Below are 17,334 nucleotides of genomic sequence, written 5' to 3' on the forward strand. Positions count from 1 at the left end.
GGACTCAATCTCCTAACATGCAGAGCGGTCCCCAAGGCCTCTTCAGGCTGATGTCGTTATGAGCATGCCCACTGAGGTCAATGCTATGGCAGAGCTGGGGGATGCAAGCTCTTGTGAATTCAACTGCCCCTGTGTGCTGAAGCTTCCTGGAGGCTTGGCTGGATTGCTTTCCTTTCACCAGACCTGCATCTGCCAATGTCCAGCTCTCCCATGGGCAATAATGGCCTTAGCCACTTTGATTCTCTACCCAGATCTCCTCTATGCAGTCTGTGTGAACAGGAGCTCTGGTCCTCTCCGTAGCTTCACTCTGTTCCTCCTCCCTCCCCATGAGCTCATCACCAGGTCCTGGCCACCCTACTCCTAAACGGGGATGGGGAAAGTCCACCCTCTCCTCTCTATCTCCACCCTCATCAACATTACAACACTCACTAGACCCTGGTCAGCTGCCCTTCCCACCTACCCTGTGTCTTCTGCTGCAGACAGACAGGCCTTAAAAAATGTTTTGTTTTGTTTTGTTTTTTTTTTTCCTAGCCAGGCGGTGGTGGTACATGCCTTTAATCCCAGTACTTGGGAGGCAGAGGCAGGTGGATCTCTGTGAGTTTGAGGCCAGCCTGGTCTACAAGAGCTAGTTCCAGGACAGCCTCCAAAGCCACAGAGAAACCTTGTCTCTAAAAAATAAATAAGTAAATGAATAAATAAATAAATGCTTTTTTCTTTTTAATCTGTTGGCTTTTAAAAAACAATTTTAGGGTTATAACAGTCATCAGATAACAATATAGCTCAGATATTTCACTTCTTCATTCCTATTTTATATTTTTGTGATCCATTTGTTGACACATTGTTGTTAACTGGAGGCCATAGTTCACATGAGGGACTCCTGTCCTCCTCTGAATTGTAGATTTCACAGGTGGGGAAAAATGCAGAATGATGGGTGTCCACCAGGGCTATCTATGTCTAAAACTTTTCTCCTTGTCTTTCATTTCTCAGGCCCTCATCCACGCTCCTCCGTTAGTCTTTTCTGCATCTTCCTAGTTCCCTTTAGGAATATCATGCAGCTGTAACCATACATTTTACAGTCCTTTTAGACTGGCTTCTCCACCAAGAAGGATGCATTCAGGTTCCTCCAGGTCTTTCTGGGCATGGTGGCTCATTTTCTTTTGTCACTGGGTAACATTTCTCTGGTTGGGCACAGTGCAGCTTAGTTGTCCACTCGCCCATCAAAGGTGGTTTTAAGGGTTTGGGCAATTGTGAATAAAGCTATAGGTAGGATCTTGTGGAGAAATGAGTTTTTCACTGCTTGAGTCACTATTAAGGAGGGAAATTGCTAGATGGCATGGCAAGTTACTTTTAGCTTGGGGGAGGGGGAAGCCCACTAAACTGTCTTCCAAAATAGCCATGCCAATTTGCTTTTCTGCCAGCCATCAGTGAGAGATCTGGTTGCTCCATGTACTTGGGTATCATCCTTTTTAAAAATGTTAGTTATTTTAATAGGTGAGTTGTGATGTCCTTTCATATAACTCCAGATAATCCCAGCTGGAGCATCAATGTGGATGGGCCACTTCTCTGAGCTTCTCTGGTCCCCCCCCCACCCCCGCACTGAGATGAACCCTCATGTGTTTGATGGTACACAGGTCTGTGAGATCCAGCCTTTCCCTTCCCACTCATTACTATACTCCCTCTTTTCCCTCCCCAACCCCAGTCCATCTGTACCAGTCTTCTCTGCTCAGATCCCAGAACACTGCAGGTCCTTTCTTACCTGGAAGTCTCACACTGACTGTTCCCTCTGCCTGGAGCTTGTCCAGCCCTCTCCCCAGGAGGCCCTTCCCTCTCTCTGTGCTCAGCAAACTACCCTTCTTGAAGGGAGCCACCTAGGTTGGCATTCTACTTTCAGCATTGCTATTGAGTTACTTCACACTGGGGTCACAGATTTATTTGCTGACATCATTATTTGTGGGGCTGGGGGATGGGGTGGGGCTGGGTAGTGTCTGCCAAGCATGCAGAAACTTGGTGTTCTGTTCCCAGCATCGCATAAACCTGTACCCACCTGTAATCTCAGTTCTCAAGTGCTAGAAGATTAGAAGCAGAAGTTCAAGGTCATCCTCAGCTCCATAGTGAGTTCAAGGCCATCCTGGGCTAGACACTCTCCCTTAAAACATGGTGATGATGATGATGATGTTTTGTAGGGATCTTGCTGGTTGGCTCATAATCCCCCCCCCCATGCTCCAAGTTATTGGCTATTCAGGGAATGAATAGCTGAACAGGAACGGGCAGGAAAACCACAACGGAGAATCAATTAGACACCAAAAAGCCTGTCTATAACTTTATACAGAAGGAGATGGAGGCAAGAGGCCAGGGATTCTGCAGATTCCCATAAAGTCCAGAAAGCTAAGAGGCAGTGAGAAGCTTGAGCAGAAACCAAACACATAAGCGAACCAGTAGCTAAGGGTGTTTAAAGCTTGTTTTTGGCAGGTGTGTGTCGCCAGGGCATGGAGGGGACTGGGCTCCATTTCCTGGGATTACTTCCTGGTCTGAGCAGCTGAAGGGGGTGGAGGGGTGATTCACCTGAGCTTGGAGGGGACTGTGGTCCACCCCAGCATGCTTTTTTGGGTTTTGAATTTTCCAGAATGGCTTTACCTATTATTTAGCACTGCTGATCTAATCCACAAGGCTTTAAGTGCCCCCTGTGTCACTGCTATGTTCCACTAAGGGAGCTGGGGCCCAGTTGATGTTGAGTTTCAGCTCTGGCTTTGTGCAGGGAAGCAGAGATGTGAGAGAGCCTCCTGGGAATCTCCACCTGCCTCACCTCATCAGACCTGTTGAAAGGCATTCTCCTGCCTCAGAAACTAATGAAAATACCCTGTGTGCTCAAAGCTTGGCATTCAGACAAGGGATGTGTTTCCCAAAGATGTCAGGAGAGAATTCAGTAAGAGCTGTTAAGTAAATTTCCTTGCCTCCCATTTCCAATGCCACAGAAATCCAGAACTTGAATAAATATGTCCAAGGATCCAGATCCTGTGTCACCAGGCTTGTTCACATGGTCCTTGAGCACTCCCATCCCGGCAGGAGAAGGCTGGGTGGCAGTGTTTGAGTCAGCTGGTGACTCAAGGGCAATGGTGGTACAGAAGGGAAGGGGGCAGAAGGGAGGAGCCCACAGCTCCTTTGTCGAGGGCATGGTGGACCAGGTACTGTCTGAGCACTTGGCTTATCACAGGTATCTCCTTTAGCCCCCGGCTGGTAAGAGCACCCTGCTCTCACGCCATCAGAGGAGAGGAGACAGGCAGAGACTGGTCCCTCTGCCAAGGCTGTCCTCCAGCCACAGGCAGGCAGTGCATGGAGAACCCGGGCAGGCTGCCTTGTCCCTTTTCTGTCCGCCTACCCATATAGTTCTAGTTCCCTGCACTATGCCTGGCACACGAGTAGACCAGCTCTATACTTAATGAACTTCTAGGTAGTGTGGTGGATAGAATAAAGCCCTCCTAAAATACCCATATCCTAGTGTCTGGAGACTGTCAGTCTAGAGACAGGCCTCTGTTTATGATGGCTCAGCATGTATTTTGTTGTTGTTATTTGTTTTTAATTTATGGTGTTGTGAAAATAATTTGTATCCAATAGAAATAGGTCTTTGGGGCTTAGAGAGGTGGCTCAGGAGGTAAAGACACTTGCCATCAAGTCTGACAACTTGAGTTCCATCCTCAGCCCATATGGTAGAAGGAGAAACAACTCCCACAAGTTGTTCTTTGGCCTCCACATGTGTGCTGCGGGCATATTTGTGCTCCCTGCCCCCCACACAAAACAAATAAATAAATGTCTAAATATTTTTAATAAGGAAATTGTACCTTGACTTTAAATCTTCTCCTGGAATTGTGCATGCCACCTCTCACTGTGTAGCTAGATCAAGATCAGTGGATTAAGTAGGTTTTTAGTATTTTCCACTTAAGGTGGCTTCAACCTGCAATAGGCTTGCAGGGCTGCTGACCACATTGGGAGTCAAGTTGTGCCAGGGTGTTCTATCATGGCTAAGGTGTCTTTATAGATGTGATGGAGTTAAAGAACTGGGGAACAGTGAATATTCTAGAATATCCACATAGGACAGTCTAGATATTCACATAGGATATCCACATAAAATATCACACAGGCCCTTCAGACAGGTCTAGGGTAGTGAGAGGGACATGAACGATGCTCCCAGCATGTCCCAGGTTACAAGTTGTTAGGAAAGCTATAAACAGCAAGGAAACAGACACTCTCTTAACTCCAGCCCCAGCCTGGGAGGAATACAGTCCAGCTGATGCCTTAGCCCCATAAGAACCACATAAAAGGACCTGCATAGCCATGAGATAGCACTTTGGTGTTTTAAGCCTCTGGCCCCCATGGTGATTTGAGTGGGGCATAAGAACTTTTGCCAGGGTGTGGGATGGTTCAACTTTATTGCAGCCTCACCCAGGCTACAGTTTCCAACTTGTCCCTCATAGGCTGCCATCAGGGTTGTGGGATATATGTGCCAGAGTGGACTTTCTCTGATTTATTGAGAGGCCTTGAGAGCTGAGATGGAGAGTCTCTGAAGAGACCTGGTTCTGCCTGCCACCGAGCCCAGCCCCAACTTGGGCTCCAGCTGCAGTCATTGCCTGCTAAGCAAGCTGGCTCCAGCTTATCCCAGGAAACACAAGGATTAGCAGCTGGGATGCTGCTCCAGCCACTCCAGTCCTGTTCTCTTTAGGTTTGCCTCCTTTGCCATTTGCCTCTAGGGAGTGTTTCTCAGACATCTGAGATTAGATCAACACCTCCCACCACCCCCCAACCTGTGTCTGCCATCCCCTAAGGAGCTTCTCCACTTCTTCCCAACCCTTTCCCTGGGACTCCACATCGGCCCTTTTCCTCCCACCAGGTTTCTGGAATCATTTGCCATTCAATTTTTTCCCTCTGCACAGCTTCTAAGTCCAAGTACCTTTCATCCGGCTTCCCCGTCTGCCTCTGCCCTCTCCCACCAAGACTCGGTATATAAGTGGACAATTTCTCACTACTATGAACCTTTTCTCTGATCACTCACCCTTCTTGATTGTTTTCTGGAGTTAAGATTAGCAGTATTGGGGGTGGGGTAAGAGGAACAGAAGAAGCTTCTGTGATGTGAGGGGAGCAAGAGAGCCTCAGGCCCATGTGCTGCCAAATGGCAGGGACATTCTTGGCTGTCAGTCTAGGTGGCCAGACCCCATCCTTCTAAGCATATTTCCTGTTCTGTGTGTACCCCAGGTGCCACACTCAGTGTTGGTGGCCACGTGTGGTCCCTGGAAGAACTATGAGAAGAACCCACAGCAAAGACCTGAAGCTCCATGAGCATGAGGAGCAAGCATCCTTGGCTAACTTGGGCTTGCTTCTATAAAAAAAATCAGTCAAACAAACAAACACACAGTAACTCCACCAAATCTTCCAGGGAGAAGTGCCAGAGGCCTCATTGCTAATGAGAAAGCCAAGTACTCTACTTGCCCATCTTTAGAATGGGCTAGTGAAGCTACCATCTAAGTAGGTGCTACTTGGGTAGCTCTTCCACACCCTTGTATAAGGCAAAGATTGGAGACTATAGTGCTGTGGTAGAGAGGAAGCCTCCTGCATTCTCCAACATCTATCTCACTGGTCCCTCCTCTTTAAGGAAAGCCAATATAATTATAACTAGATGTGTAGGACATCAAACAACAACATTTGCATTGCACTTCAGAATAAATGCAAAGTACTTTTTGTAGGTGATCTGCTGCTAATATGTTCAGCAGCCCTGGGGTGGGGGAATTATTCTTTTTATTTTGCAAATAAGAGAACTGAAGTTCAAAGTACTTCTGGGGCTTGTACCCCAGGGGCACCTGACTCTGGGCTGGGCAGGAGCCTGACTCTAGATTCTTCAAGTAGGGCAGGCTAGTGCTGGCTCCAGCAGGCATTCTCAGCCACTCCTGGGCTGTTGCCAGAAGGGACCTGAAGCAGACTCTAGTGGGCAAGGCAAAGCAGGCTTCCAGATTCCCTTTCAGCCTTGTCCCAGCTGCCTGCTGCTTGGCACACGGTGTTAATTACCCTGCTTGTTCATGCCCCAGCCTGCCGCCTGGTTGTCTCTCTTCACAGACAGAAAAGCATGGTGTGGAGTGACTGCCTCACGCATCTGTGTTCCTCAGCCAGCAGGAGGCACAGGGCCTCTGGTTGTCAATGGATAAGGATGGTCATGGTCTTGCCTTTCAACTCTCAGTTTTCCTCATTAACAAGCTCTCCAGTGTTGCCATGAGAATCGTGTGCCAGCAGCTGCCAAAGCTAAAGCCAGCATCCTTACCTGGTGGCCCCACATATGACCTCTTTCTCTCTCTGAGAATCTCTTCTCCACTGGCTTCTGAGGGCAACAGGGGCTCTGAGGTAGTAATCGTGAGGCTCAACAAATAGACACCTCAAGTTGTGGGTATGTCCAACAGCCTGTAGCTTATGGACCAAATGTACCCCAGGATATCTATGAAGGCGGCCCAACACGAAATCTTAAACTTACTTAAAATTCAAATCTTAATATATTAAATTCAAAGTTTTGTATAAAGCTCAGGTAAAGCTTTGAACAGGAAGAGATAGGATAAACTTGAGAAGTAAAGCAAATGGAGGCTAATGATACAGCTGAGTTGGTAGAGTGCTTGCCTAGCATTCACTAGGCCCTGGGTTCAAACCCCAACACTACATGAACTGGATGTAGTGGCAGTGCCTGTAATCCCAACACTTAGGAAACAGAGGCAGGAGGATCAGAAGTTCAAGGTGATCCTTGACTCATAGTGACTCTGAGTCCATCCTGGGCTACAAGATCCTATGTCCAAAAGGGAAATAAGGAAAGGTGAGGTGACTCAGTGGGTAAAGGCACTCTCTGCTAGGCCTGATAGCCTAAGCTCCCCTTTCCAGAACCACATGGTGGAAGGAGACAGCCAACAGCCACAAATTGTCCCCTGACCTCCGTGTGTGCAGTGGCATGCCATTGGGTTACTTTTCATTTTGCATACTTGTGATTAAAGCAGCAGTGAGCATCCTGGTCCATACCTTTTTGTGGTCAGGTACAGACATCTCTGTTGGGCACATGAATAGTTTAGGGTGCTGAGCTGTGGGCTTGGCTTTCATAGCTGTTAAGTCAATAGGTGTGGCATCTGCCAGCAGTGTGTGAAGTCTGGTCTCTTTAGCTCCTCACCTACACTTGGCATCATCCTTCTGCTCGGTTTCAGCCCTCTGTTGGAGCTGTGGTGATGTCTCACTGTGAATTTTAATTTGTATTTTTCCTAGCATTAATGATAGAGAGACTAGCCATATATTCCAACAAGGAGCTGGACTGATCCAAAAGCAGCCTCTCTGGTTTGGATATCACTTAGAGAAATGATGCTTCCTACCCCTGTCGTGCCCCGCCATCCACAGCATTGCAGAGTGCTGTAACTGGAGAAACTGCCTCTGTTCTCTAGAGTGAGGAGAATTCCCTGGCGTTTTCACCTCCTTCACATTCTGGTACAGATTATGAAGTTTCCCACGGGGTATGGGAATAATTGCTTCTTGGTGTTTGGGATTATTTTCCATGCCAACCCTTCGATGTATGATCCCTTTGGCATGCAACATGCTTCCCTGCTTGTGTGATTATATATCCTTAGTTTAAGTCAGTGAAGGAGGTGTGGCCACAGTTATTAGAAAGCTCTCGAGCAGTGGACTTTTACTGAGAACCTGCCTGAGGCAGGAGACACAGATGAGTGCATTGGACTCTGGTGAGTAGCGTACAGGATAATGTACCATGAAGATGTCACAGAGACTCATTAGTCACTCAGAAATGCAGCTGTGCAGAGTGTGTGCCAGAAGACATGCTATTTGCTCAGGGAGACACTCACCTAGGACCATGCATGTGAGTTGGGTTCTGAAAGATGAGTTGGAGTTCATTAGAGACCAGCAGGACTGTCTGGGCAAAACCATGGTGCTAGGACTTACCCACAGTCAGCTGGCTAGGAAATAGGTGGTTTTCTGCTCCAACCCAGATGTAGGCACTGAGCTGAGAGTCCACGGGGGTTATGAAAATAGGGATGCTCACCTCCAAGTGTAGCATCTTTAGAATCTGGTGTTCAGTTCCTTATAATACTGATCCAGAAGTGAACTTGTTGGGACATGTGGTAATTCTGTGTTGGAATTCTTGAGTATATGGCACTTCTTTGAGTACTAGAGTGGAGATGATAATGATAGCCATCAAATGAAAGGCAGAATGGGCAGCAAGGGCTCTAGGTGCCATGCAGGCTGCACCAATGAGGCTGAAGGGTTAGGAGAGAGGAGAAGTGAGGGGCAGGGGTCTTCTGTGCCTAGTTGGCTGTCTCTGCCACCAGGCCAGTGAGCACTTTGAGGATTCCTGCTCCTCAGAGGACAGGAAGCCAGAAGCTGGTGGCTGGGACTTTGGGAGTGAGCCCACTTAAAGCTGTAGGGTCCTGGAGGCTACCCCCTCAGGACATCTTCTCCCAGGAAACTGGCTCTTATGATTCCCATGCCAGGGAGCCCCAGTACACTGCCTGGGTGGGTTCTCTCACCTTCCAGATGTCCCTCACTGGCCTCTGGAGCTGGTCAGGCTTGGTCAGCAGTCCAGCCTCCCCCGTGTGTCCCCAGCCTCTCCCTCTGTCCCCTAGCCTCTCCTGTTACCTGCTCTCTTCTGAAATAGCCAGAGTTAGAGACTGGGAGGGAGGGGGAAGGGAGAGGCAGTGAGATCACACAGAGGGGATCCTTAAACTTGCTGCAAGGCAGCAGCACCCTGGTGACTCCTACTCTTGCCTTCCGCCTCCCAAGTGGCCTCTCCAGAAAGGCTGGACATGGCGGTGCACACTGGTGATCACAGTAGTGGGGCAGCTGAGGTAAAAAGATCATTTATGAATTTAAGGCTGGCCTGGCTACAGAGTGAGATCCTGTCTCAAACAAACAAAAACAAAAATTTTAAACTGACCTGCGCTCTGAATGGTTACAATCAGCCCAGGACAGCCATGGTGGGGAAGCAAGGGGTGAGAAGAGGAAGAAAGCTCACTGCCCATCAAGTGCCATGTTATTACCAAACCCTCAGTAATAAAATATTTCTTTTCCATGTAATTGCAAGGCAATTACACAGTGTGGCTGGTGTATTAATCGTGTTGATTAATTACACTCAGGTAGTAATTAAACATCTGCTTCATAATCACACACAGCGTGAAGTGTGACATATACATGCACACAAACACACATGCACAGGTGTGTGTCACCAATAATCCACATGCAAGCACAAGCGCGCGCGCACGCGCGTGTCTGTGTGTGTCTGTGTGTGTCTGTGTGTGTGTGTGTGTGTGCTCTTCCACTGAGTTTAGAGACCACTCACCCCAAACACAAATTCATACAATGAGCCTCATCTGGGACCCAGGGAGCTACTGACCTGGGTTGGAGTTGGAACATCTGTTGTCCCTCAGTACTGAACACACAGTCCCCAGGGTGCATCTCCTTCCTGGTCAAGCTTGGTTGGCACAGGCTCAGCCTCTCTGCACAGGCAATGTGCTAGAGTGACTTAGAAATGTCTGCCAGCATGGCCATCAACCTGTGCCCTTTAACTCTGTGGCTTAAATGACTCAAATAACTCTCTCCCTCTCCCTCTCCCTCTCCCTCTCCCTCCCTCCCTCCCTCCCTCTCTCTCTCTCTCTCTCTCTCTCTCTCTCTCTCTCTCTCCTTTCCCCCTCTCTCTCCTCTTCCCCCCTCCCCCAACCCCCCTGCTCTGGCTGCTGGTCTGTAAAACAAAGAAATCTGTGTACAGAAGCTCCTAGGCCCTCTCCAGCTCTGCCATACATGGATTCTAATTTCATTCTCACTAATTAGGAATGAGAGACAATTTAAATTCAGCACCTAGCATTCTTGGTGTGTGAACAATAGGAAATAACTCCTTTTATGACTTCTCGAACACCCATGAGTGAGGAGAAAATGCTAGAATCAATGACCGCTCTCCTAAAGCCTCCCCTGCTGCCATCGTCCATATTCATTCTCGTGTTTTAAATTTTCATGTTGATGTTTATGGGCTACTATTAGGTGATATGATGCCTCCCAAAGGTTGGTTTTTCATTAACTTAACTCATTTTACTTATTAGCTGGAGTTTAATAAGCAGGTCGTGAAGAGTCATATGACTGTCTTTTTCTTTAATAATATTTTGAGATCAGACTTCTCTGAGTCATTGTGGTTTATTTGCTTGTAACTTGCTCCTCCTGGGATGTGCGGCCTGATGAGACCCAGAGAGGCCAGCCCCTTCTGGTTGCTGGACCTTGAGCATCAGTGTCCTTTGCAACGTGGGAAGGCATGCTGGGAATAAAATCAATAGCACATCAGCACTCGGCATCCATCACTAAGTACCCAGCCTTCATCGACTGTACTCAGAATGCTTGGTGAACTCTATACCCCTATGGGGTGGCTTAACTTTTCCATTTTATGAGGTGTAGGATGGGAAACTGAGGCTCAGAGGAGTAAAATAATTTCCTTGAGGCCTCCTAGCCCTCTCCCATCTTCTGTCCCCCCTCTTATCCTCTATTTCCACTTACCTATGCTCCCTACTATCTCCAACCTGCCCAATGTACACCTCTGCTGCACCTCTTTCGGTGGTACCCATTGCCTGTGGATGCAGTCCAGCATCCTCAGCCTGGCACGCAAGGACCTAAGTGACGGGCCTCTGCCTGTGTCATCTTCAGATGGCCACTGTGGCACATGGCCTTGAATGCCTATACCACATCTGGGCACCCTTGTCTCTGCCACAGTGCCCTCCTCTAATCCCCAGACATTCAAATCTGCCCTGTTCTCTGAGAAACCTTCCTGATACCCCTCTCCCCTCTGAACTCAGCCACATACTTCTTAACTTTCCCCTCCTTCCCACACTTGGGCTGTCTTCTCCCTTGGTTTCTGGGCTCCTTGGATAGTGAATATATGCTCTGGAGTCCTCCACACAGCAGGCATTCAGTTAATGCTTTCCAAATGAATGAAGATTCTTGTTCCTCTAGGCTCCTGGAGTACTGAGTTCAATATTAGTCCCTGGACACTTAGGGAAAGGCTCAGTCCAGGTTCACTCTGCTGCAAGCAGTGTGGTCAGCCCCCCATCTTTCCTTCCTCTCTCCGTCCCTCCCTCCCTCTTCCCTCCTTCCCTCCCTCCCTCCTCCCCTCCCTCCCTCCTTCCCTCCCTCCCTCCTTCCCTTCTTTCCTCTCCCTGTATCTCTTCCTCTTTCCCCCTCCCTGCATCCATCCCTCCTTTCCTCTCCCCACATCCATCCATCCATCCATCCATCCATCTCTTCCACTACCCCTCTGTTGGTTCCATTCTCCCACATGCTTCTCTGCCCTCCCAAGGTTGCCTCTTTCCTTCCTGGCATCAGTTCAGACATGAGCCATTTTCTTTTCTCCTCCATCCCATGACTACTCACCATCTCCTGCTGCTTGAAGGGCTCCTGGTCTCTAACAGGTTCCAGTGAGGACTTGAGGAGTGTGAGAGAATGAAAACAAGCTGGGGAGCTGTGTGCCCCACTGTAGTTATGTCCCTTTTGTTTTAACTTCTTGGGCTGGATGCAGGTCCTTGTACATGCAAAGGATGTCCTTTACCACTGACATATATCTCCAGCCCAATCCTCAGTTTTATGGAAAGGAAAACTGAGGCCCAGGAGTGAGAGAGGTATTTCCATAAAGGCATGGTTAGACTTTTGGTTAAGGCTCATTGGGAACTCTAGACTGTTTCTTTGGCCTGTGCTGGCCTCTGGGATGGGGGTCACAGACACAGATACCTCCGCTCTACCTCAGACATGTCTGTGGCACCAAGATCCCACCGGCCAGGAGAGGTCTTAGCTATTGTGATCACCCAAGCAACAGAGGCCGGGGGAGGTGGGGATGCAGATTTCCACTGGACCTCTCTTCCTTTCCCGCACATGTGAAGTTCCCCATGTCATATGACAGCAAGCCCGGCATACAGAAGTCTCCATCTGCAGGACCAGTTTCCCTGGGCTGGACAGGCCACCCATGGGTGGAGATGCTGAAGCAAGGACAATGTGAGGCTGAGCAGAAATGAGCAGCAAGGCAGGCTAGGGACTGTGGGGTGGGGTGTGAGGATCTGTGGGGACAGACCTATCTCACAGAGGCTGAGTGGCTGTAGAGTGACCTGAGACTGTGAGTATCACACCCTGGTGCCTTGTTCCACTGGACCATGACCTTGCCAGCTGGCCCTTCTTGGGTCAGGAGCTTCACTCCATGACAGAGATGGCACTTGTGCAGCACAGGTACTGCTCAAACTTGGAACTGCCCATCATCACTGTCCTGTGTCCTGGTGCACAGATGTCTGTGACACTCATGCTGTTCTAGTCATGGTCCATTTTCAACACACTTGGTGGCACCATCCCAAGGTGACCAAATAATGAAGCCATACACAACTGGATCTACTGATTTGATCCCTTTGAGCCCCGGTTTCTCGTCCATAAAATGGAATGGCAATCGGTGAGGTCACCTCCTTGTCCATGATGTATGCCTCAGGTGGCTTGAGGGCTATGGGAGCAGATAGGCAAGAGCCCCCATAATTAGCCTCTTTAAGTGTGTGTGGGACAGAGTGAAGAGGAAGGCTGGGAAGAAACTCCCTAGAGAGGGTGAGAGACAGATACAGTGGCTGAAGTAGGGACGGGGACATTGGAGTACCACCCAGAGGCACGTGGCACACCCTCCTTCAGAAACAGTGTCCCTGGCCCCTCCCTCTTGCAGCTGTTTGCTCCTTCACTTGGAAAGTTTGGAACTATCCACGGGCCTCCAAGAGCCTCTCCATCCCAGCTCTGGTTGCCTTCTGGTGCAGCATTAGCACGCACCAGCTCGTGCAGTGCTAATGACATTTGCATGTTGCTGGCTGGAAAAAGCTGGTGCTTGGTAGCTAGGGTGGAGGACATCACTGGTAGGAGGGGGACCGGCAGCCTAGAGAGAGGGCCAGGCAAGCCAGGTGGAGGCTGAGATGGGCTGTGAGAGGGACACTTGGGGTAGAGGGAGGAGCAATTAGGGTGTCTCTGTGTGTCTAAACATTTGTCAGGACACGAGGCAGTGCCCCAATGTATGTCCCACCTCCTCCCTTGTATATGTGACCACACACACACACACACACACACACACACACACACACACACACACTATCACCTGTCTACATTTACTGAGTAGTTGCTCTGTGTCAAATGCTCTCCTATGGGCTTTAAGACAGATGAGGCATTCTAACTCCCAGCGACCTTTGGGGAGGGATACTGTTATCCATCTAAATGAGGAAACTGATGCTTTGAGATGACAACTGATGTGCCCAGGGTCCCACTTCTGAAACAAAGTTGTTGTCCAAGCATGTGGCCAAGATCTACCTGTCTCCCATGCTTCTGGCTTCTGGGTACAATTTCCCACACCTTTCCTGGACCCAAACACAGCCAGGAAGCAATTTTTTTTTTGTTGTTGTGATCTGTGACTGGGCAAAAGTTGTGCCCCACACTCCTGACTACACTTCAGGGAGGCTGGTGCTGAAGCTGGGGACTGCTCAACGGGCTGCAAGCGTGACAAGGAGTAAAGAGTAGACCTCCCTGGAGTATTAGCCATGCGTTTGAGATACCTAGGTTTGCTCTGGTAATTTGCTGTGTGGCTCTAGGCAAGTCACTCTCCCTCTCTGGATATCAGTCTTCCCATTAGTTACAGGAGACCATGGGTCTATCTTGCTTGCTGCCACAGAACAAGGACCTTTTCTCCAAGAGGCTCAGACACCCAACATTTCCACTTATTGGGACCACTGAAGTTACACATCTGAGTGAATTGGGCACATTCGTTAGTCTCCCTTCTATAGGGCACTTGGCTCTGGGCAGCTTGGCAGCAGGCTGACATGTTACTTTGGTAGTCTGGCATGCATACATCCATGCACCATGTACATATACCTTTGTGCTTCTGAATTAATTCCTCAACACTTCAGCTAGGTCCTGGTCTCCAGGTCAGACCCCCAGGTTTCTACAGACTCAGCTCTTTGTACTGCCTCCTGGGAGCCCGAGGGCATTAGAATGCAGACCAGAAGGGGAAGCCTGGAGCATAAGAGAGGTAATGACATCAACCTGGCCAGACAGTCAGAACTCTCCTGCTTCCCCCACAGGTAGACACACCTGCTGGATAGCCTTCAGCCTGCAGAAGCCAACCCTCCTTGACACTGCCATCTCTGCAGGTGAACTCCTTGGTGTGCTTTCTAAAAACAGACATAGGCTCCCAGCACCACTCACCAGGTAAGGGAGTTCTGGCTTGCCCTTTAGGGCAAGACTACTTCTGCTGCCTTCTTTGTTGCCACTGAGACCATCAGCAGGGTACCCTGTCCTCCACCATAGCCCTTACTATCCCATTGGTTAGCACAAGGACTCAATGATCAAAGCATCTAAAAGGCCAGGCTTTCCTGCTGTGCAGCTCATATCTGCCAGATTCGCAGGTGGCGGCAAGCTTTCTCATGAGCTTCCATCTGCTTCCCTAACGGCCACCCTGCTGTTTGAGCCCCCCAGGGGCTTGGATTGAACTCTCTTCAGTGGGGAGGGTCCCCCCTACCCCTTTATAAAGGAGGAATTTGATTTAGACTCAAAAGTCCCAGGTCTAGGATGGGCTCTCTACATAGGACCAATTGAGCCTGGTTTCTCCAAATCTCCTCAAGGGGAGAGGGAGTAGTCGGAAACAGTCCTGGAGGAACTGGAAGCTCCAACCCGGGAACCAAAAGCAACTGCTCTGCCCCACACATAGCGTGTGATGTAGGATTTCATGTGGGAAAAAAAAGATTGCTCTGCAGAAAAAAAGAAGCGGGAGAGAGGGTAAAAGGGAGGGAGGAAGAGGGAACTGGGATCGACATGTAAAATAAATAAAAAAAATTAATTAAAAAAAAGAAAAAGAAAAAAAGAAAAGCTTGAAAAGCACAGCTTAGCACACGGCTGCCACACAGCTGCAGTCAAGGGCTGCTTGAGGGCCATCCTGTGCCTGGAGCTGGTCAACCACAAACCTACAAACCTCTGGACTCTCCATCAGCATGGAGAGTTCTCCCCCTCCTCAGCTTTGACTCACCACACAGACATGCCCTTATATGGTGTGGCTAGCTCTCACGGTCAAAGTCTGTTCACCCCACATCCAGCCTCTGGGTCCTGAGTGGCTGCTGTGTGCTGTTTTGTTAGATAATGGGAACTGAGCAGGGCACAAGCCTTGGCCCTCAGGCTCGCTGCCCTGTTCTCCAGGAGCTCTTGTGAGGACAGTATCCTCTTCTGGGGTTTTATCCTCCACCACTCCCAAGGGTTTCTCTCTGTGCTCAATTCTAGTCAGACATGGGGAATGTTTGCAGGCTCAGTTAGTTGCCAACATTTTCAAAAGCATCATTACATGAGTCTGACATATTAACAGTCATACTTGGTCTTTGACCTCCAAGGCTTTGAGTTCCAGATACCCTAGAGGGAAAGGATCCTGCCAGAGAGCTCTATGCAGAGCTCTTGGCTTCCAAGCCATTCTGTAATGTAACAACAGGAGCCTCTGGTACCAATACTCCAAGCTTTGGGGGCTTCCAGCCCTCAAGAGACCTGGGTCCCCAAGCCAAAGGAAGAAGGTGCTTCTTGTCTGGATAGCAAATAAGAGCCTGGGTGTCTAGGAACTGGGTTTGAAAAATGGCTAGGATACTGGACAGGGGAAGATATGGGAATGGCATGTGGAAAGCTAGAGTAGAAGCTAGAGAACATGAGTCCTCAGAGCAGGCCATCCTGTTTCACCTTGGGGCTGGCTGGAGGCCTGGGCTAGATTTCCTGCAAAGCTGCTTGGACTAGAGGCAACTGGACATTCTCTCAGCCCCTCTCTTGCTTTTGGGAAACCATGTTGGGGGCCTTTTGGGAAGCAGGGTCACTGACTTCATTCCCTAGCTGCTTGCAGGGTTCCTGTGTCTTGTTCTGGTGGGTCGTTTCTTATCTTCTGAAGCAGGCTCTCACTGTCTGGTCCAAGCCATTCTCGAACTCACCATCCTCCTGCCTCCACCTTCCTAGTGCATGGGTTTCAGGAATGCACCACAGGAAGCATCACTGCAGACCTTAAGTTAGATGTTGGCTAAATTTGCATTGTTTTTGAGGTAAGAGCTTATGATATAGGCTAGGCAGACCTCGAACCCCTGTCCTCTTGTCTGTAGCACCCAAGTACTGGAATTGCAGGATACACCACCATGCCTAGTCTCTACATTTTTCCCCTCAGTTTTTACAGACTCCCTGTCCTCCAGTTTGTCATCTGTGAAGTGAGAGCAAGACCCCTCCCAGCTTTGACCATGTTATCCCCAGTCAGCCCCCTGCCACATACTTGCCTCCCCAGCCTCCCCCATGCCAGGAAGCACACATATAAAAGCTTACTTCTTCCAGAACTCATGTGTAGATAAGACATGGCTCCAGAGTACCCTTGGTGAAACAGGCCAATGTCACTTACAACTTACATTTCGGTTGCTGCTGTGTGTGTGTGTGTGTGTGTGTGTGTGTGTGTGTGTGTGTGCGCGCGCGCGCGCACGCACATGCGCGCACACATATGTAGAGGTCAGAGGACAACCTTCATGACTCATTTCGCTCTCTCCACCATGTAGGTCCTTGGAATTGAATTGAGTCCTCGGGTTTCATGGTGTAGTGGGTTTTTGTTTGTTTGGTTGGTTGCTTGCTTGCTTGGTTTGGTTTGGTTTTATTATGGTGTGATGGTTTGAATGAAACTGTCCCCCATGGGCTCTAACATTTTAACACTTGGTTCCCAGTTGGTAGAGCTGTTTGGGGAGATGTAGAAAATATGGTCTTTCTGGAGGAAGTATGTCATTTGGGGGTGGGCTTTGAGGTTTCAAACCCTTGCACCATTCCCAGTTTGCCTTCTGCTTGCAGTTTAAGATGTGAGCTCTTGGTGGCTACTCCTGCTGCCTCGTCTGCCTTTTGTTGCACCTTCTCACTGAGATGGTCATGAACTCTTATCCCTCTGGTACGGTAACCTCCCCCCCCAAAAAACCCTTTCTTCTATAAATTGCCATGGCCATGGTGCTTTATCACAGCAACAGAACAGTAACCAAGACAGATGTCGATAACCTTTATCTGGTCAAACATCTTGTCAGCTCTTGGAGTTCCACTTGAGCCTCTTAGGTGGGGTTTGAAGCACAGGTTTTTCATCCAGGCACCCAAACCCTGGTGATGAACCCCTAATTCCAGAAGGGGTACAGCTTTATTCTCCCCATCACATTCATTCATTTGTTCATGAGTCCCTGTCATAAACCTGGGTCCTGAGAGTCACATACTCTCCCCTTAAAGAGGACACCATGCACCCTTCACATGAGG

General features: G+C 49.1%; 1 protein-coding gene across 2 annotated transcripts in view; it reads left to right on the forward strand.

Moving 5' to 3' along the window:
• The window catches only part of Tspan18 (tetraspanin 18), a 128,936-nt gene that overhangs the window by 72,103 nt on the left and 39,499 nt on the right, over positions 1-17,334 (forward strand). Inside the window, exon 1 of one of the 2 annotated variants that reach the window (XM_051184155.1) lies at positions 14,137-14,259. The exons of the other annotated variant lie outside the window; for it this stretch is intronic. The gene's annotated coding sequence lies outside the window, so the exon portion shown is untranslated. Of the gene's footprint in view, positions 1-14,136; positions 14,260-17,334 lie in introns of those variants that run through there. 2 annotated transcript variants of the gene reach the window in all.

Source organism: Phodopus roborovskii, unplaced genomic scaffold, assembly GCF_943737965.1.
Source record: "Phodopus roborovskii unplaced genomic scaffold, PHOROB, whole genome shotgun sequence".
NCBI classification, from domain to species: domain Eukaryota; kingdom Metazoa; phylum Chordata; class Mammalia; order Rodentia; family Cricetidae; genus Phodopus; species Phodopus roborovskii.